The following is an 18,656-nucleotide window of genomic DNA, read 5'->3' as shown; positions in this document are numbered from 1 at the left end:
TAGTGCTTAGGAAATCTATTGGAGGCAGAAGCAGTCAAGGGTAGCCTAGGGTTAGGGTTAGGTTTAGGGTACGGCTTAGGGTACGGCTTAGGGTACGGGTTCGGGGAGGGCTTCGGGTACGGCGTAGGGTATGGGTTAGGGTTAGGGTTAGGGTTAGTGTTAGGGTTAGGGCTCGGTTTAGGGTATTGGTTAGGATTAGGGTACGTGTTAGGGTTAGGGTAGGGGTTAGGGTTAGGGTACGCGTTAGTGTTAGGGTAGTTATTAAACCTATCCCACTCTCTAGATACCCCATAGCACGTAAAGGAATATTATTTGGAGGTCCAGCCATGGAGAAGAGTTTAGACACTAGGATAAGATAAGGAACACACCCATTATAAAGAAATCACATTAGGATTCTCTTTTTAAGCTGTTCCTTAAAACACTAGTGCTTAGGAAATCTATTGGAGGCAGAAGCAGTGAAGGGTAACCAAGGGTTAGGGATAGGCTTGGGGTTAGGCTTAGGGTACGGCTTAGGGTACGGGTTCGGGGAGGGGTTCGGGTACGGCGTAGGGTATGGGTTAGGGTTAGGGTTAGGGTTAGTGTTAGGGTTAGGGCTCGGCTTAGGGTATTTGTTAGGATTAGGGTACGTGTTAGTGTTAGGGTAGGGGTTAGGGTTAGGGTAGGGGTTAGGGTTAGGGTACGCGTTAGTGTTAGGGTAGTTATTAAACCTATCCCACTCTCTAGATACCCCTTAGCACCAAAAGGAATATTATTTGGGGGTCCATCCATGGAGAAGAGTTTAGAAACTAGGTTAAGATAAGGAACACACGCATTATAAAGAAATCACATTAGGATTCTCTTTTTAAATTGTTCCTTAAAACACTAGTGCTTAGGAAATCTATTGGAGGCAGAAGCAGTCAAGGGTAGCCTAGGGTTAGGGTTAGGCTTAGGTTACGGCTTAGGGTACGGCTTAGGGTACGGGTTCGGGGAGGGCTTCGGGTACGGTGTAGGGTATGGGTTAGGGTTAGGGTTAGGGTTAGTGTTAGAGTTAGGGCTCGGTTTAGGGTATTGGTTAGGATTAGGGTACGTGTTAGGGTTAGGGTAGGGGTTAGGGTTATGGTACGCGTTAGTGTTAGTGTAGTTATTAAACCTATCCCAGTCTCTAGATACCCCTTAGCACGTAAAGGAATATTATTTGGAGGTCCAGCCATGGAGAAGAGTTTAGTCACTAGTATAAGATAAGGAACACACCCATTATAAAGAAATCACATTAGGATTCTTTTTTTAAGCAGTTCCTTAAAACACTAGTGCTTAGGAAATCTAATGGAGGCAGAAGCAGTCAAGGGTAGCCTAGGGTTAGGGTTAGGCTTAGGGTACGGCTTAGGGTACGGCTTAGGGTACGGGTTCGGGGAGGGCTTAGGGTACGGCGTAGGGTATGGGTTAGGGTTAGGGTTAGGGTTAGTGTTAGGGTTAGGGCTCGTTTTAGGGTATTGGTTAGGATTAGGGTACGTGTTAGTGTTAGGGTAGGGGTTAGGATTAGGGCACGCGTTAGTGTTAGGGTAGTTATTAAACCTATCCCACTCTCTAGATACCCCTTAGCACGTAAAGGAATATTATTTGGAGTTCCAGCCATGGAGAAGAGTTTAGACACTAGGATAAGATAAGGAACACACCCATTATAAAGAAATCACATTAGGATTCTCTTTTTAAGCTGTTCCTTAAAACACTAGTGCTTAGGAAATCTATTGGAGGCAGAAGCAGTCAAGGGTAACCAAGGGTTAGGGTTAGGCTTGGGGTTAGGCTTAGGGTACGGCTTAGGGTACGGGTTCGGGGAGGGCTTCGGGTACGGCGTAGGGTATGGGTTAGGGTTAGGGTTAGGGTTAGTGTTAGGGTTAGGGCTCCGTTTAGGGTACTTGTTAGGATTAGGGTACATGTTAGGGTTAGGGTAGGGGTTAGGGTTAGGGTACGCGTTAGGGTTAGGGTAGTTATTAAACCTATCCCACTCTCTAGATACCCCTTACTACGTAAAGGAATATTACATGGGGGTCCAGCCATGGAGAAGAGTTTAGACACTAGGATAAGATAAGGAACACACCCATTATAAGGAAATCACAATAGCATTCTCTTTTTAAGCTGTTCCTTAAAACACTAGTGCTTAGGAAATCTATTGGAGGCAGAAGCAGTCAAGGGTAGCCTAGGGTTAGGGTTAGGCTTAGGGTACGGCTTAGGGTACGGGTTCGGGGAGGGCTTCGGGTACGGCGTAGGTTATGGTTTAGGGTTAGGGTTAGGGATTGTGTTAGGGTTAGGGCTTGGTTTAGGTAATTGGTTAGGATTAGGGTACGTGTTAGGGTTAGGGTAGGGGTTAGGGTTAGGGTACGCGTTAGTGTTAGGGTAGTTATTAAACCTATCCCACTCTCTAGATACCCCTTAGCACGTAAAGGAATATTATTTGGAGGTCCAGCCATGGAGAAGAGTTTAGACACTAGGATAAGATAAGGAACACACCCATTATAAAGAAATCACATTAGGATTCTCTTTTTAAGCTGTTCCTTAAAACACTAGTGCTTAGGAAATCTATTGGAGGCAGAAGCAGTCAAGGGTAGCCTAGGGTTAGGATTAGGCTTAGGGTACGGCTTAGGGTACGGGTTCGGGGAGGGCTTCGGGTACGGCGTAGGGTATGGGTTAGGGTTAGGGTTAGGGTTAGTGTTAGGGTTAGGGCTCGGTTTAGGGTATTGGTTAGGATTAGGGTACGTGTTAGGGTTAGTTTAGGGGTTAGGGTTAGGGTACGCTTTAGTGTTAGGGTAGTTATTAAACCTATCCCAGTCTCTAGATACCCCTTAGCACGTAAAGGAATATTATTTGGAGGTCCAGCCATGGAGAAGAGTTTAGACACTAGGATAAGATAAGGAACACACCCATTATAAAGAAATCACATTAGGATTCTCTTTTTAAGCTGTTCCTTAAAACACTAGTGCTTAGGAAATCTATTGGAGGCAGAAGCAGTCAAGGGTAGCCTAGGGTTAGGGTTAGGCTTAGGGTATGGCTTAGGGTACGGCTTAGGGTACGGGTTCGGGGAGGGCTTCGGGTACGGTGTAGGGTATGGGTTAGGGTTAGGGTTAGGGTTAGTGTTAGGGTTAGGGCTCGGTTTAGGGTATTGGTTAGGATTAGGGTACGTGTTAGTGTTAGGGTAGGGGTTAGGGTTAGGGTACGCGTTAGTGTTAGGGTAGTTATTAAACCTATCCCACTCTCTAGATACCCCTTAGCACGTAAAGGAATATTATTTGGGGGTCCATCCATGGAGAAGGGTTTAGACACTAGGATAAGATAAGGAACACACCCATTATAAAGAAATCACATTAGGATTCTCTTTTTAAATTGTTCCTTAAAACACTAGTGCTTAGGAAATCTATTGGAGGCAGAAGCAGTCAAGTGTAGCCTAGGGTTAGGGTTAGGCTTAGGGTACGGCTTAGGGTACGGCTTAGGGTACGGGTTCGGGGAGGGCTTCCGGTACAGCGTAGGGTATGGGTTAGGGTTAGGGTTAGGGTTAGTGTTAGGGTTAGGGCTCGGTTTAGGGTATTGGTTAGTTTTAGGGTACGTGTTAGGGTTAGGGTAGGGGTTAGGGTTAGGGTACGCGTTAGTGTTAGGGTAGTTATTAAACCTATCCCACTCTCTAGATACCCCTTAGCACGTAAAGGAATATTATTTGGAGGTCCAGCCATGGAGAAGAGTTTAGACACTAGTATAAGATAAGGAACACACCCATTATAAAGAAATCACATTAGGATTCTTTTTTTAAGCTGTTCCTTAAAACACTAGTGCTTAGGAAATCTATTGGAGGCAGAAGCAGTCAAGGGTAGCCTAGGGTTAGGGTTAGGCTTAGGGTACGGCTTAGGGTACGGCTTAGGTTACGGGTTCGGGGAGGGCTTCGGGTACGGCGTAGGGTATGGGTTAGGGTTAGGGATAGGGTTAGTGTTAGGGTTAGGGCTCGGTTTAGGGTACGTGTTAGGATTAGGGTACATGTTAGGGTTAGGGTAGGGGTTAGGGTTAGGGTACGCGTTAGGGTTAGGGTAGTTATTAAACCTATCCCTCTATCTAGATAAACCTTAGCACATAAAGGAATATTATTTTGTGGTCCAGCCATGGAGAAGAGTTTAGACACTAGGATAAGATAAGGAACACACCCATTATAAAGAAATCACATTAGGATTCTCTTTTTAAGCTGTTCCTTAAAACACTAGTGCTTAGGAAATCTATTGGAGGCAGAAGCAGTCAAGGGTAACCACGGGTTAGGGTTAGGCTTGGTGTTAGGCTTAGGGTACGGCTTACGGTACGGGTTCGGGGAGGGGTTCGGGTACGGCGTAGGGTATGGGTTAGGGTTAGGGTTAGGGTTAGTGTTAGGGTTAGGGCTCGGTTTAGGTTACAGGTTAGGATTAGGGTACATGTTAGGGTTAGGGTAGGGATTAGGGTTAGGGTACGCGTTAGGGTTCGGGTAGTTATTAAACCTATCCCACTCTCTAGATACACCTTAGCACGTAAAGCAATATTATTTGGGTGTCCAGCCATGGAGAAGAGTTTAGACACTAGGATAAGATAAGGAACACACCCATTATAAAGAAATCACATTAGGATTCTCTTTTTAAGCTCTTCCTTAAAACACTAGTGCTTAGGAAATCTATTGGAGGCAGAAGCAGTCAAGGGTAGCCTAGGGTTAGGGTTAGGCTTAGGGTACGGCTTAGGGTACGGCTTAGGGTACGGGTTCGGGGAGGGCTTCGGGTACGGCGTAGGGTATGGGTTAGAGTTAGGGTTAGGGTTAGTGTTAGGGTTAGGGCTCGGTTTAGGGTATTGGTTAGGATTAGGGTACGTGTTAGGATTAGGGTAGGGGTTAGCGTTAGGGTACGCGTTAGTGTTAGGGTAGTTATTAAACCTAACCCAGTCTCTAGATACCCCTTAGCACGTAAAGGAATATTATTTGGAGGTCCAGCCATGGAGAAGAGTTTAGACACTAGGATAAGATAAGGAACACACCCATTATAAAGAAATCACATTAGGATTCTCTTTTTAAGCTGTTCCTTAAAACACTAGTGCTTAGGAAATCTATTGGAGGCAGAAGCATTCAAGGGTAGCCTAGGGTTAGGGTTAGGCATAGGGTTAGGCTTAGGGTACGGCTTAGGGTACGGGTTCGGGGAGGGGTTCGGGAACGGCGTAGGGTATGGGTTAGGGTTAGGGTTAGGGTTAGTGTTAGGGTTAGGGCTCGGTTTAGGGTATTGGTTAGGATTAGGGTACGTGTTAGGGTTAGGGTAGGGGTTAGGGTTAGGGTACGCGTTAGTGTTAGGGTAGTTATTAAACCTATCCCACTCTCTAGATACCCCTTAGCACGTAAAGGAATATTATTTGGAGGTCCAGCCATGGAGAAGAGTTTAGACACTAGGATAAGATAAGGACACACCCATTATAAAGAAATCACATTTGGATTGTTTTTTTAAGCTGTTCCTTAAAACACTAGTGCTTAGGAAATCTATTGGAGGCAGAAGCAGTCAAGGGTAGCCTAGGGTTAGGGTTAGGCTTAGGGTACGGCTTAGGGTACGGCTTAGGGTACGGGTTCGGGGAGGGCTTCGGGTACGGCGTAGGGTATGGGTTAGGGTTAGGATTAGGGTTAGTGTTAGGGTTAGGGCTCGGTTTAGGGTATTGGTTAGGATTAGGGTACGTGTTAGGGTTAGGGTAGGGGTTAGGGTTAGTGTACGCGTTAGTGTTAGGGTAGTTATTAAACCTATCCCACTCTCTAGATACCCCATAGCACGTAAAGGAATATTATTTGGAGGTCCAGCCATGGAGAAGAGTTTAGACACTAGGATAAGATAAGGAACACACCCATTATAAAGAAATCACATTAGGATTCTCTTTTTAAGCTGTTCCTTAAAACACTAGTGCTTAGGAAATCTATTGGAGGCAGAAGCAGTGAAGGGTAACCAAGGGTTAGGGTTAGGCTTGGGGTTAGGCTTAGGGTACGGCTTAGGGTACGGGTTCGGGGAGGGGTTCGGGTACGACGTAGGGTATGGGTTAGGGTTAGGGTTAGGGTTAGTGTTAGGGTTAGGGCTCGGCTTAGGTTATTGGTTAGGATTAGGGTACGTGTTAGTGTTAGGGTAGGGGTTAGGGTTAGGGTAGGGGTTAGGGTTAGGGTACGCGTTAGTGTTAGGGTAGTTATTAAACCTATCCCACTCTCTAGATACCCCTTAGCACCAAAAGGATTATTATTTGGGGGTCCATCCATGGAGAAGAGTTTAGAAACTAGGTTAAGATAAGGAACACACGCATTATAAAGAAATCACATTAGGATTCTCTTTTTAAATTTTTCCTTAAAACACTAGTGCTTAGGAAATCTATTGGAGGCAGAAGCAGTCAAGGGTAGCCTAGGGTTAGGGTTAGGCTTAGGTTACGGCTTAGGGTACGGCTTAGGGTACGGGTTCGGGGAGGGCTTCGGGTACGGTGTAGGGTATGGGTTAGGGTTAGGGTTAGGGTTAATGTTAGAGTTAGGGCTCGGTTTAGGGTATTGGTTAGGATTAGGGTACGTGTTAGGGTTAGGGTAGGGGTTAGGGTTATGGTACGCGTTAGTGTTAGTGTAGTTATTAAACCTATCCCAGTCTCTAGATACCCCTTAGCACGTAAAGGAATATTATTTGGAGTTCCAGCCATGGAGAAGAGTTTAGACACTAGGATAAGATAAGGAACACACCCATTATAAAGAAATCACATTAGGATTCTCTTTTTAAGCTGTTCCTTAAAACACTAGTGCTTAGGAAATCTATTGGAGGCAGAAGCAGTCAAGGGTAACCAAGGGTTAGGGTTAGGCTTGGGGTTAGGCTTAGGGTACGGCTTAGGGTACGGGTTCGGGGAGGGCTTCGGGTACGGCGTAGGGTATGGGTTAGGGTTAGGGTTAGGGTTAGTGTTAGGGTTAGGGCTCCGTTTAGGGTACTTGTTAGGATTAGGGTACATGTTAGGGTTAGGGTAGGGGTTAGGGTTAGGGTACGCGTTAGGGTTAGGGTAGTTATTAAACCTATCCCACTCTCTAGATACCCCTTACTATGTAAAGGAATATTACTTGGGGGTCCAGCCATGGAGAAGAGTTTAGACACTAGGATAAGATAAGGAACACACCCATTATAAGGAAATCACAATAGCATTCTCTTTTTAAGCTGTTCCTTAAAACACTAGTGCTTAGGAAATCTATTGGAGGCAGAAGCAGTCAAGGGTAGCCTAGGGTTAGGGTTAGGCTTAGGGTACGGCTTAGGGTACGGGTTCGGGGAGGGCTTCGGGTACGGCGTAGGGTATGGTTTAGGGTTAGGGTTAGGGATTGTGTTAGGGTTAGGGCTTGGTTTAGGTAATTGGTTAGGATTAGGGTACGTGTTAGGGTTAGGGTAGGGGTTAGGGTTAGGGTACGCGTTAGTTTTAGGGTAGTTATTAAACCTATCCCACTCTCTAGATACCCCTTAGCACGTAAAGGAATATTATTTGGAGGTCCAGCCATGGAGAAGAGTTTAGACACTAGGATAAGATAAGGAACACACCCATTATAAAGAAATCACATTAGGATTCTCTTTTTAAGCTGTTCCTTAAAACACTAGTGCTTAGGAAATCTATTGGAGGCAGAAGCAGTCAAGGGTAGCCTAGGGTTAGGGTTAGGCTTAGGGTACGGCTTAGGGTACGGGTTCGGGGAGGGCTTCGGGTACGGCGTAGGGTATGGGTTAGGGTTAGGGTTAGGGTTAGTGTTAGGGTTAGGGCTCGGTTTAGGGTATTGGTTAGGATTAGGGTACGTGTTAGGGTTAGTTTAGGGGTTAGGGTTAGGGTACGCTTTAGTGTTAGGGTAGTTATTAAACCTATCCCACTCTCTAGATACCCCTTAGCACGTAAAGGAATATTATTTGGAGGTCCAGCCATGGAGAAGAGTTTAGACACTAGGATAAGATAAGGAACACACCCATTATAAAGAAATCACATTAGGATTCTCTTTTTAAGCTGTTCCTTAAAACACTAGTGCTTAGGAAATCTATTGGAGGCAGAAGCAGTCAAGGGTAGCCTAGGGTTAGGGTTAGGCTTAGGGTATGGCTTAGGGTACGGCTTAGGGTACGGGTTCGGGGAGGGCTTCCGGTACAGCGTAGGGTATGGGTTAGGGTTAGGGTTAGGGTTAGTGTTAGGGTTAGGGCTCGGTTTAGGGTATTGGTTAGGATTAGGGTACGTGTTAGGGTTAGGGTAGGGGTTAGGGTTAGGGTACGCGTTAGTGTTAGGGTAGTTATTAAACCTATCCCACTCTCTAGATACCCCTTAGCACGTAAAGGAATATTATTTGGAGGTCCAGCCATGGAGAAGAGTTTAGACACTAGTATAAGATAAGGAACACACCCATTATAAAGAAATCACATTAGGATTCTTTTTTTAAGCTGTTCCTTAAAACACTAGTGCTTAGGAAATCTATTGGAGGCAGAAGCAGTCAAGGGTAGCCTAGGGTTAGGGTTAGGCTTAGGGTACGGCTTAGGGTACGGCTTAGGTTACGGGTTCGGGGAGGGCTTCGGGTACGGCGTAGGGTATGGGTTAGGGTTAGGGATAGGGTTAGTGTTAGGGTTAGGGCTCGGTTTAGGGTACGTGTTAGGATTAGGGTACATGTTAGGGTTAGGGTAGGGGTTAGGGTTAGGGTACGCGTTAGGGTTAGGGTAGTTATTAAACCTATCCCTCTATCTAGATAAACCTTAGCACATAAAGGAATATTATTTTGTGGTCCAGCCATGGAGAAGAGTTTAGACACTAGGATAAGATAAGGAACACACCCATTATAAAGAAATCACATTAGGATTCTCTTTTTAAGCTGTTCCTTAAAACACTAGTGCTTAGGAAATCTATTGGAGGCAGAAGCAGTCAAGGGTAACCACGGGTTAGGGTTAGGCTTGGTGTTAGGCTTAGGGTACGGCTTACGGTACGGGTTCGGGGAGGGGTTCGGGTACGGCGTAGGGTATGGGTTAGGGTTAGGGTTAGGGTTAGTGTTAGGGTTAGGGCTCGGTTTAGGTTACAGGTTAGGATTAGGGTACATGTTAGGGTTAGGGTAGGGATTAGGGTTAGGGTACGCGTTAGGGTTCGGGTAGTTATTAAACCTATCCCACTCTCTAGATACACCTTAGCACGTAAAGCAATATTATTTGGGTGTCCAGCCATGGAGAAGATTTTAGACACTAGGATAAGATAAGGAACACACCCATTATAAAGAAATCACATTAGGATTCTCTTTTTAAGCTCTTCCTTAAAACACTAGTGCTTAGGAAATCTATTGGAGGCAGAAGCAGTCAAGGGTAGCCTAGGGTTAGGGTTAGGCTTAGGGTACGGCTTAGGGTACGGCTTAGGGTACGGGTTCGGGGAGGGCTTCGGGTACGGCGTAGGGTATGGGTTAGAGTTAGGGTTAGGGTTAGTGTTAGGGTTAGGGCTCGGTTTAGGGTATTGGTTAGGATTAGGGTACGTGTTAGGATTAGGGTAGGGGTTAGCGTTAGGGTACGCGTTAGTGTTAGGGTAGTTATTAAACCTAACCCAGTCTCTAGATACCCCTTAGCACGTAAAGGAATATTATTTGGAGGTCCAGCCATGGAGAAGAGTTTAGACACTAGGATAAGATAAGGAACACACCCATTATAAAGAAATCACATTAGGATTCTCTTTTTAAGCTGTTCCTTAAAACACTAGTGCTTAGGAAATCTATTGGAGGCAGAAGCATTCAAGGGTAGCCTAGGGTTAGGGTTAGGCATAGGGTTAGGCTTAGGGTACGGCTTAGGGCACGGGTTCGGGGAGGGGTTCGGGAACGGCGTAGGGTATGGGTTAGGGTTAGGGTTAGGGTTAGTGTTAGGGTTAGGGCTCGGTTTAGGGTATTGGTTAGGATTAGGGTACGTGTTAGGGTTAGGGTAGGGGTTAGGGTTAGGGTACGCGTTAGTGTTAGGGTAGTTATTAAACCTATCCCACTCTCTAGATACCCCTTAGCACGTAAAGGAATATTATTTGGAGGTCCAGCCATGGAGAAGAGTTTAGACACTAGGATAAGATAAGGACACACCCATTATAAAGAAATCACATTTGGATTGTTTTTTTAAGCTGTTCCTTAAAACACTAGTGCTTAGGAAATCTATTGGAGGCAGAAGCAGTCAAGGGTAGCCTAGGGTTAGGGTTAGGCTTAGGGTACGGCTTAGGGTACGGCTTAGGGTACGGGTTCGGGGAGGGCTTCGGGTACGGCGTAGGGTATGGGTTAGGGTTAGGGTTAGGGTTAGTGTTAGGGTTAGGGCTCGGTTTAGGGTATTGGTTAGGATTAGGGTACGTGTTAGGGTTAGGGTAGGGGTTAGGGTTAGGGTACGCGTTAGTGTTAGGGTAGTTATTAAACCTATCCCACTCTCTAGATACCCCATAGCACGTAAAGGAATATTATTTGGAGGTCCAGCCATGGAGAAGAGTTTAGACACTAGGATAAGATAAGGAACACACCCATTATAAAGAAATCACATTAGGATTCTCTTTTTAAGCTGTTCCTTAAAACACTAGTGCTTAGGAAATCTATTGGAGGCAGAAGCAGTGAAGGGTAACCAAGGGTTAGGGTTAGGCTTGGGGTTAGGCTTAGGGTACGGCTTAGGGTACGGGTTCGGGGAGGGGTTCGGGTACGGCGTAGGGTATGGGTTAGGGTTAGGGTTAGGGTTAGTGTTAGGGTTAGGGCTCGGCTTAGGGTATTGGTTAGGATTAGGGTACGTGTTAGTGTTAGGGTAGGGGTTAGGGTTAGGGTAGGGGTTAGGGTTAGGGTACGCGTTAGTGTTAGGGTAGTTATTAAACCTATCCCACTCTCTAGATACCCCTTAGCACCAAAAGGAATATTATTTGGGGGTCCATCCATGGAGAAGAGTTTAGAAACTAGGTTAAGATAAGGAACACACGCATTATAAAGAAATCACATTAGGATTCTCTTTTTAAATTGTTCCTTAAAACACTAGTGCTTAGGAAATCTATTGGAGGCAGAAGCAGTCAAGGGTAGCCTAGGGTTAGGGTTAGGCTTAGGTTACGGCTTAGGGTACGGCTTAGGGTACGGGTTCGGGGAGGGCTTCGGGTACGGTGTAGGGTATGGTTTAGGGTTAGGGTTAGGGTTAGTGTTAGAGTTAGGGCTCTGTTTAGGGTATTGGTTAGGATTAGGGTACGTGTTAGGGTTAGGGTAGGGGTTAGGGTTATGGTACGCGTTAGTGTTAGTGTAGTTATTAAACCTATCCCAGTCTCTAGATACCCCTTAGCACGTAAAGGAATATTATTTGGAGTTCCAGCCATGGAGAAGAGTTTAGACACTAGGATAAGATAAGGAACACACCCATTATAAAGAAATCACATTAGGATTCTCTTTTTAAGCTGTTCCTTAAAACACTAGTGCTTAGGAAATCTATTGGAGGCAGAAGCAGTCAAGGGTAACCAAGGGTTAGGGTTAGGCTTGGGGTTAGGCTTAGGGTACGGCTTAGGGTACGGGTTCGGGGAGGGCTTCGGGTACGGCGTAGGGTATGGGTTAGGGTTAGGGTTAGGGTTAGTGTTAGGGTTAGGGCTCCGTTTAGGGTACTTGTTAGGATTAGGGTACATGTTAGGGTTAGGGTAGGGGTTAGGGTTAGGGTACGCGTTAGGGTTAGGGTAGTTATTAAACCTATCCCACTCTCTAGATACCCCTTACTATGTAAAGGAATATTACTTGGGGGTCCAGCCATGGAGAAGAGTTTAGACACTAGGATAAGATAAGGAACACACCCATTATAAGGAAATCACAATAGCATTCTCTTTTTAAGCTGTTCCTTAAAACACTAGTGCTTAGGAAATCTATTGGAGGCAGAAGCAGTCAAGGGTAGCCTAGGGTTAGGGTTAGGCTTAGGGTACGGCTTAGGGTACGGGTTCGGGGAGGGCTTCGGGTACGGCGTAGGGTATGGTTTAGGGTTAGGGTTAGGGATTGTGTTAGGGTTAGGGCTTGGTTTAGGTAATTGGTTAGGATTAGGGTACGTGTTAGGGTTAGGGTAGGGGTTAGGGTTAGGGTACGCGTTAGTGTTAGGGTAGTTATTAAACCTATCCCACTCTCTAGATACCCCTTAGCACGTAAAGGAATATTATTTGGAGGTCCAGCCATGGAGAAGAGTTTAGACACTAGGATAAGATAAGGAACACACCCATTATAAAGAAATCACATTAGGATTCTCTTTTTAAGCTGTTCCTTAAAACACTAGTGCTTAGGAAATCTATTGGAGGCAGAAGCAGTCAAGGGTAGCCTAGGGTTAGGGTTAGGCTTAGGGTACGGCTTAGGGTACGGGTTCGGGGAGGGCTTCGGGTACGGCGTAGGGTATGGGTTAGGGTTAGGGTTAGGGTTAGTGTTAGGGTTAGGGCTCGGTTTAGGGTATTGGTTAGGATTAGGGTACGTGTTAGGGTTAGTTTAGGGGTTAGGGTTAGGGTACGCTTTAGTGTTAGGGTAGTTATTAAACCTATCCCAGTCTCTAGATACCCCTTAGCACGTAAAGGAATATTATTTGGAGGTCCAGCCATGGAGAAGAGTTTAGACACTAGGATAAGATAAGGAACACACCCATTATAAAGAAATCACATTAGGATTCTCTTTTTAAGCTGTTCCTTAAAACACTAGTGCTTAGGAAATCTATTGGAGGCAGAAGCAGTCAAGGGTAGCCTAGGGTTAGGGTTAGGCTTAGGGTATGGCTTAGGGTACGGCTTAGGGTACGGGTTCGGGGAGGGCTTCGGGTACGGTGTAGGGTATGGGTTAGGGTTAGGGTTAGGGTTAGTGTTAGGGTTAGGGCTCGGTTTAGGGTATTGGTTAGGATTAGGGTACGTGTTAGTGTTAGGGTAGGGGTTAGGGTTAGGGTACGCGTTAGTGTTAGGGTAGTTATTAAACCTATCCCACTCTCTAGATACCCCTTAGCACGTAAAGGAATATTATTTGGGGGTCCATCCATGGAGAAGGGTTTAGACACTAGGATAAGATAAGGAACACACCCATTATAAAGAAATCACATTAGGATTCTCTTTTTAAATTGTTCCTTAAAACACTAGTGCTTAGGAAATCTATTGGAGGCAGAAGCAGTCAAGTGTAGCCTAGGGTTAGGGTTAGGCTTAGGGTACGGCTTAGGGTACGGCTTAGGGTACGGGTTCGGGGAGGGCTTCCGGTACAGCGTAGGGTATGGGTTAGGGTTAGGGTTAGGGTTAGTGTTAGGGTTAGGGCTCGGTTTAGGGTATTGGTTAGGATTAGGGTACGTGTTAGGGTTAGGGTAGGGGTTAGGGTTAGGGTACGCGTTAGTGTTAGGGTAGTTATTAAACCTATCCCACTCTCTAGATACCCCTTAGCACGTAAAGGAATATTATTTGGAGGTCCAGCCATGGAGAAGAGTTTAGACACTAGTATAAGATAAGGAACACACCCATTATAAAGAAATCACATTAGGATTCTTTTTTTAAGCTGTTCCTTAAAACACTAGTGCTTAGGAAATCTATTGGAGGCAGAAGCAGTCAAGGGTAGCCTAGGGTTAGGGTTAGGCTTAGGGTACGGCTTAGGGTACGGCTTAGGTTACGGGTTCGGGGAGGGCTTCGGGTACGGCGTAGGGTATGGGTTAGGGTTAGGGATAGGGTTAGTGTTAGGGTTAGGGCTCGGTTTAGGGTACGGGTTAGGATTAGGGTACATGTTAGGGTTAGGGTAGGGGTTAGGGTTAGGGTACGCGTTAGGGTTAGGGTAGTTATTAAACCTATCCCACTATCTAGATAAACCTTAGCACATAAAGGAATATTATTTTGTGGTCCAGCCATGGAGAAGAGTTTAGACACTAGGATAAGATAAGGAACACACCCATTATAAAGAAATCACATTAGGATTCTCTTTTTAAGCTGTTCCTTAAAACACTAGTGCTTAGGAAATCTATTGGAGGCAGAAGCAGTCAAGGGTAACCACGGGTTAGGGTTAGGCTTGGTGTTAGGCTTAGGGTACGGCTTACGGTACGGGTTCGGGGAGGGGTTCGGGTACGGCGTAGGGTATGGGTTAGGGTTAGTGTTAGGGTTAGTGTTAGGGTTAGGGCTCGGTTTAGGTTACAGGTTAGGATTAGGGTACATGTTAGGGTTAGGGTAGGGATTAGGGTTAGGGTACGCGTTAGGGTTCGGGTAGTTATTAAACCTATCCCACTCTCTAGATACACCTTAGCACGTAAAGCAATATTATTTGGGTGTCCAGCCATGGAGAAGAGTTTAGACACTAGGATAAGATAAGGAACACACCCATTATAAAGAAATCACATTAGGATTCTCTTTTTAAGCTCTTCCTTAAAACACTAGTGCTTAGGAAATCTATTGGAGGCAGAAGCAGTCAAGGGTAGCCTAGGGTTAGGGTTAGGCTTAGGGTACGGCTTAGGGTACGGCTTAGGGTACGGGTTCGGGGAGGGCTTCGGGTACGGCGTAGGGTATGGGTTAGAGTTAGGGTTAGGGTTAGTGTTAGGGTTAGGGCTCGGTTTAGGGTATTGGTTAGGATTAGGGTACGTGTTAGTGTTAGGGTAGGGGTTAGGGTTAGGGTACGCGTTAGAGTTAGGGTAGTTATTAAACCTATCCCACTCTCTAGATACCCCTTAGCACGTAAAGGAATATTATTTGGAGGTCCAGCCATGGAGAAGAGTTTAGACACTAGGATAAGATAAGGAACACACCCATTATAAAGAAATCACATTAGGATTCTCTTTTTAAGTTGTTTTTAAAACACAAGTGTTTAGGAAATCTATTGGAGGCAGAAGCAGTCAAGGGTAGCCTAGGTTTAGGGTTAGGCTTAGGGTACGGCTTAGGGTACGGCTTAGGGTACGGGTTCGGGGAGGGCTTCGGGTACGGCGTAGGGTATGGGTTAGGGTTAGGTTTAGGGTTAGTGTTAGGGTTAGGGCTCGGTTTAGGGTATTGGTTAGGATTAGGGTACGTGTTAGGGTTAGGGTAGGGGTTAGGGTTAGGGTACGCGTTAGTGTTAGGGTAGTTATTAAAACTATCCCACTCTCTAGATACCCCTTAGCACGTAAAGGCATATTATTTGGAGTTCCAGCCATGGAGAAGAGTTTAGACACTAGGATAAGATAAGGAACACACCCATTATAAAGAAATCACATTAGGATTCTCTTTTTAAGCTGTTCCTTAAAACACTAGTGCTTAGGAAATCTATTGGAGGCAGAAGCAGTCAAGGGTAGCCTAGGTTTAGGGTTAGCTTAGGGTACGGCTTAGGGTACGGCTTAGGGTACGGGTTCGGGGAGGGCTTCGGGTACGGCGTAGGGTATGGGTTAGGGTTAGGGTTAGGGTTAGTGTTAGGGTTAGGGCTCGGTTTAGGTTATTGGTTAGGATTAGGGTACGTGTTAGGGTTAGGGTAGGGTTTAGGGTTAGGGTACGCGTTAGTGTTAGGGTAGTTATTAAACCTATCCCAGTCTCTAGATACCCCTTAGCACGTATAGGAATATTATTTGGAGGTCCAGCCATGGAGAAGAGTTTAGACACTAGGATAAGATAAGGAACACACCCATTATAAATAAATCACATTAGGATTCTCTTTTTAAGCTGTTCCTTAAAACACTAGTGCTTAGGAAATCTATTGGAGGCAGAAGCAGTCAAGGGTAGCCTAGGGTTAGGGTTAGGCTTAGGGTACGGCTTAGGGTACGGCTTAGGGTACGGGTTCGGGGAGGGCTTCGGGTACGGCGTAGGGTATGGGTTAGGGTTAGGGTTAGTGTTAGGGTTAGGGCTCGGTTTAGGGTATTGGTTAGGAAGAGGGTACGTGTTAGGGTTAGGGTAGGGGTTAGGGTTAGGGTACGCGTTAGTGTTAGGGTAGTTATTAAACCTATCCCACTCTCTAGATACCCCTTAGCACGTAAAGGAATATTATTTGGAGGTCCAGCCTTGGAGAAGAGTTTAGACACTAGGATAAGATAAGGAACACACCCATTATAAAGAAATCACATTAGGATTCTCTTTTTAAGCTGTTCCTTAAAACACTAGTGCTTAGGAAATCTATTGGAGGCAGAAGCAGTCAAGGGTAGCCTAGGGTTAGGGTTAGGCTTGGTGTTAGGCTTAGGGTACGGCTTAGGGTACGGGTTCGGGGAGGGGTTCGGGTATGGCGTAGGGTATGGGTTAGGGTTAGGGTTAGGGTTAGTGTTAGGGTTAGGGATCCGTTTAGGGTACGTGTTAGGAGTAGGGTACATGTTAGGGTTAGGGTAGGGGTTAGGGTTAGGGTACGCGTTAGGGTTAGGGTAGTTATTAAACCTATCCCACTCTCTAGATACACCTTAGCACGTAAAGGAATATTATTTGGGGGTCCAGCCATGGAGAAGAGTTCAGACACTAGAATAAGATAAGGAACACACCCATTATAAAGAAATCACATTAGGATTCTCTTTTTAAGCTGTTCCTTAAAACACTAGTGCTTAGGAAATCTATTGGAGGCAGAAGCAGTCAAGGGAAGCCTAGGGTTAGGGTTAGGCTTAGGGTACGGCTTAGGGTAAGGCTTAGGGTACGGGTTGGGGAGGGCTTTTGGTACGGCGTAGGGTATTGGTTAGGGTTAGGGTTAGTGTTAGGGTTAGGGCTCGGTTTAGGGTATTGGTTAGGATTAGGGTACGTGTTAGGATTAGGGTAGGGGTTAGCGTTAGGGTACGCGTTAGTGTTAGGGTAGTTATTAAACCTAACCCAGTCTCTAGATACCCCTTAGCACGTAAAGGAATATTATTTGGAGGTCCAGCCATGGAGAAGAGTTTAGACACTAGGATAAGATAAGGAACACACCCATTATAAAGAAATCACATTAGGATTCTCTTTTTAAGCTGTTCCTTAAAACACTAGTGCTTAGGAAATCTATTGGAGGCAGAAGCATTCAAGGGTAGCCTAGGGTTAGGGTTAGGCATAGGGTTAGGCTTAGGGTACGGCTTAGGGTACGGGTTCGGGGAGGGGTTCGGGAACGGTGTAGGGTATGGGTTAGGGTTAGGGTTAGTGTTAGGGTTAGGGCTCGGTTTAGGGTACGGGTTAGGATTAGGGTAAATGTTAGGGTTAGGGTAGGGGTTAGGGTTAGGGTACGCATTAGGGTTAGGGTAGTTATTAAACCTATCCCACTCTCTAGATACATCTTAGCACGTAAAGGCATATTATTTGGAGTTCCAGCCATGGAGAAGAGTTTAGACACTAGGATAAGATAAGGAACACACCCATTATAAAGAAATCACATTAGGATTCTCTTTTTAAGCTGTTCCTTAAAACACTAGTGCTTAGGAAATCTATTGGAGGCAGAAGCAGTCAAGGGTAGCCTAGGTTTAGGGTTAGGCTTAGGGTACGGCTTAGGGTACGGCTTAGGGTACGGGTTCGGGGAGGGCTTCGGGTACGGCGTAGGGTATGGGTTAGGGTTAGGGTTAGGGTTAGTGTTAGGGTTAGGGCTCGGTTTAGGTTATTGGTTAGGATTAGGGTAGGTGTTAGGGTTAGGGTAGGGTTTAGGGTTAGGGTACGCGTTAGTGTTAGGGTAGTTATTAAACCTATCCCAGTCTCTAGATACCCCTTAGCACGTATAGGAATATTATTTGGAGGTCCAGCCATGGAGAAGAGTTTAGACACTAGGATAAGATAAGGAACACACCCATTATAAAGAAATCACATTAGGATTCTCTTTTTAAGCTGTTCCTTAAAACACTAGTGCTTAGGAAATCTATTGGAGGCAGAAGCAGTCAAGGGTAGCCTAGGGTTAGGGTTAGGCTTAGGGTACGGCTTAGGGTACGGCTTAGGGTACGGGTTCGGGGAGGGCTTCGGGTACGGCGTAGGGTATGGGTTAGGGTTAGGGTTAGTGTTAGGGTTAGGGCTCGGTTTAGGGTATTGGTTAGGAAGAGTGTACGTGTTAGGGTTAGGGTAGGGGTTAGGGTTAGGGTACGTGTTAGTGTTAGGGTAGTTATTAAACCTATCCCACTCTCTAGATACCCCTTAGCACGTAAAGGAATATTATTTGGAGGTCCAGCCATGGAGAAGAGTTTAGACACTAGGATAAGATAAGGAACACACCCATTATAAAGAAATCACATTAGGATTCTCTTTTTAAGCTGTTCCTTAAAACACTAGTGCTTAGGAAATCTATTGGAGGCAGAAGCAGTCAAGGGTAGCCTAGGGTTAGGGTTAGGCTTGGTGTTAGGCTTAGGGTACGGCTTAGGGTACGGGTTCGGGGAGGGGTTCGGGTACGGCGTAGGGTATGGGTTAGGGTTAGGGTTAGTGTTAGGGTTAGGGATCCGTTTAGGGTACGTGTTAGGAGTAGGGTACATGTTAGGGTTAGGGTAGGGGTTAGGGTTAGGGTACGCGTTAGGGTTAGGGTAGTTATTAAACCTATCCCACTCTCTAGATACCCCTTAGCACGTAAAGGAATATTATTTGGGGGTCCAGCCATGGAGAAGAGTTCAGACACTAGAATAAGATAAGGAACACACCCATTATAAAGAAATCACATTAGGATTCTCTTTTTAAGCTGTTCCTTAAAACACTAGTGCTTAGGAAATCTATTGGAGGCAGAAGCAGTCAAGGGAAGCCTAGGGTTAGGGTTAGGCTTAGGGTACGGCTTAGGGTAAGGCTTAGGGTACGGGTTGGGGAGGGCTTTTGGTACGGCGTAGGGTATTGGTTAGGGT

Source organism: Balaenoptera physalus (genome assembly GCF_965194825.1).
Source record: "Balaenoptera physalus genome assembly, chromosome: X".
In the NCBI taxonomy this organism is placed as follows: Eukaryota; Metazoa; Chordata; class Mammalia; order Artiodactyla; family Balaenopteridae; genus Balaenoptera; species Balaenoptera physalus.
This window is presented reverse-complemented; position numbering follows the sequence as displayed.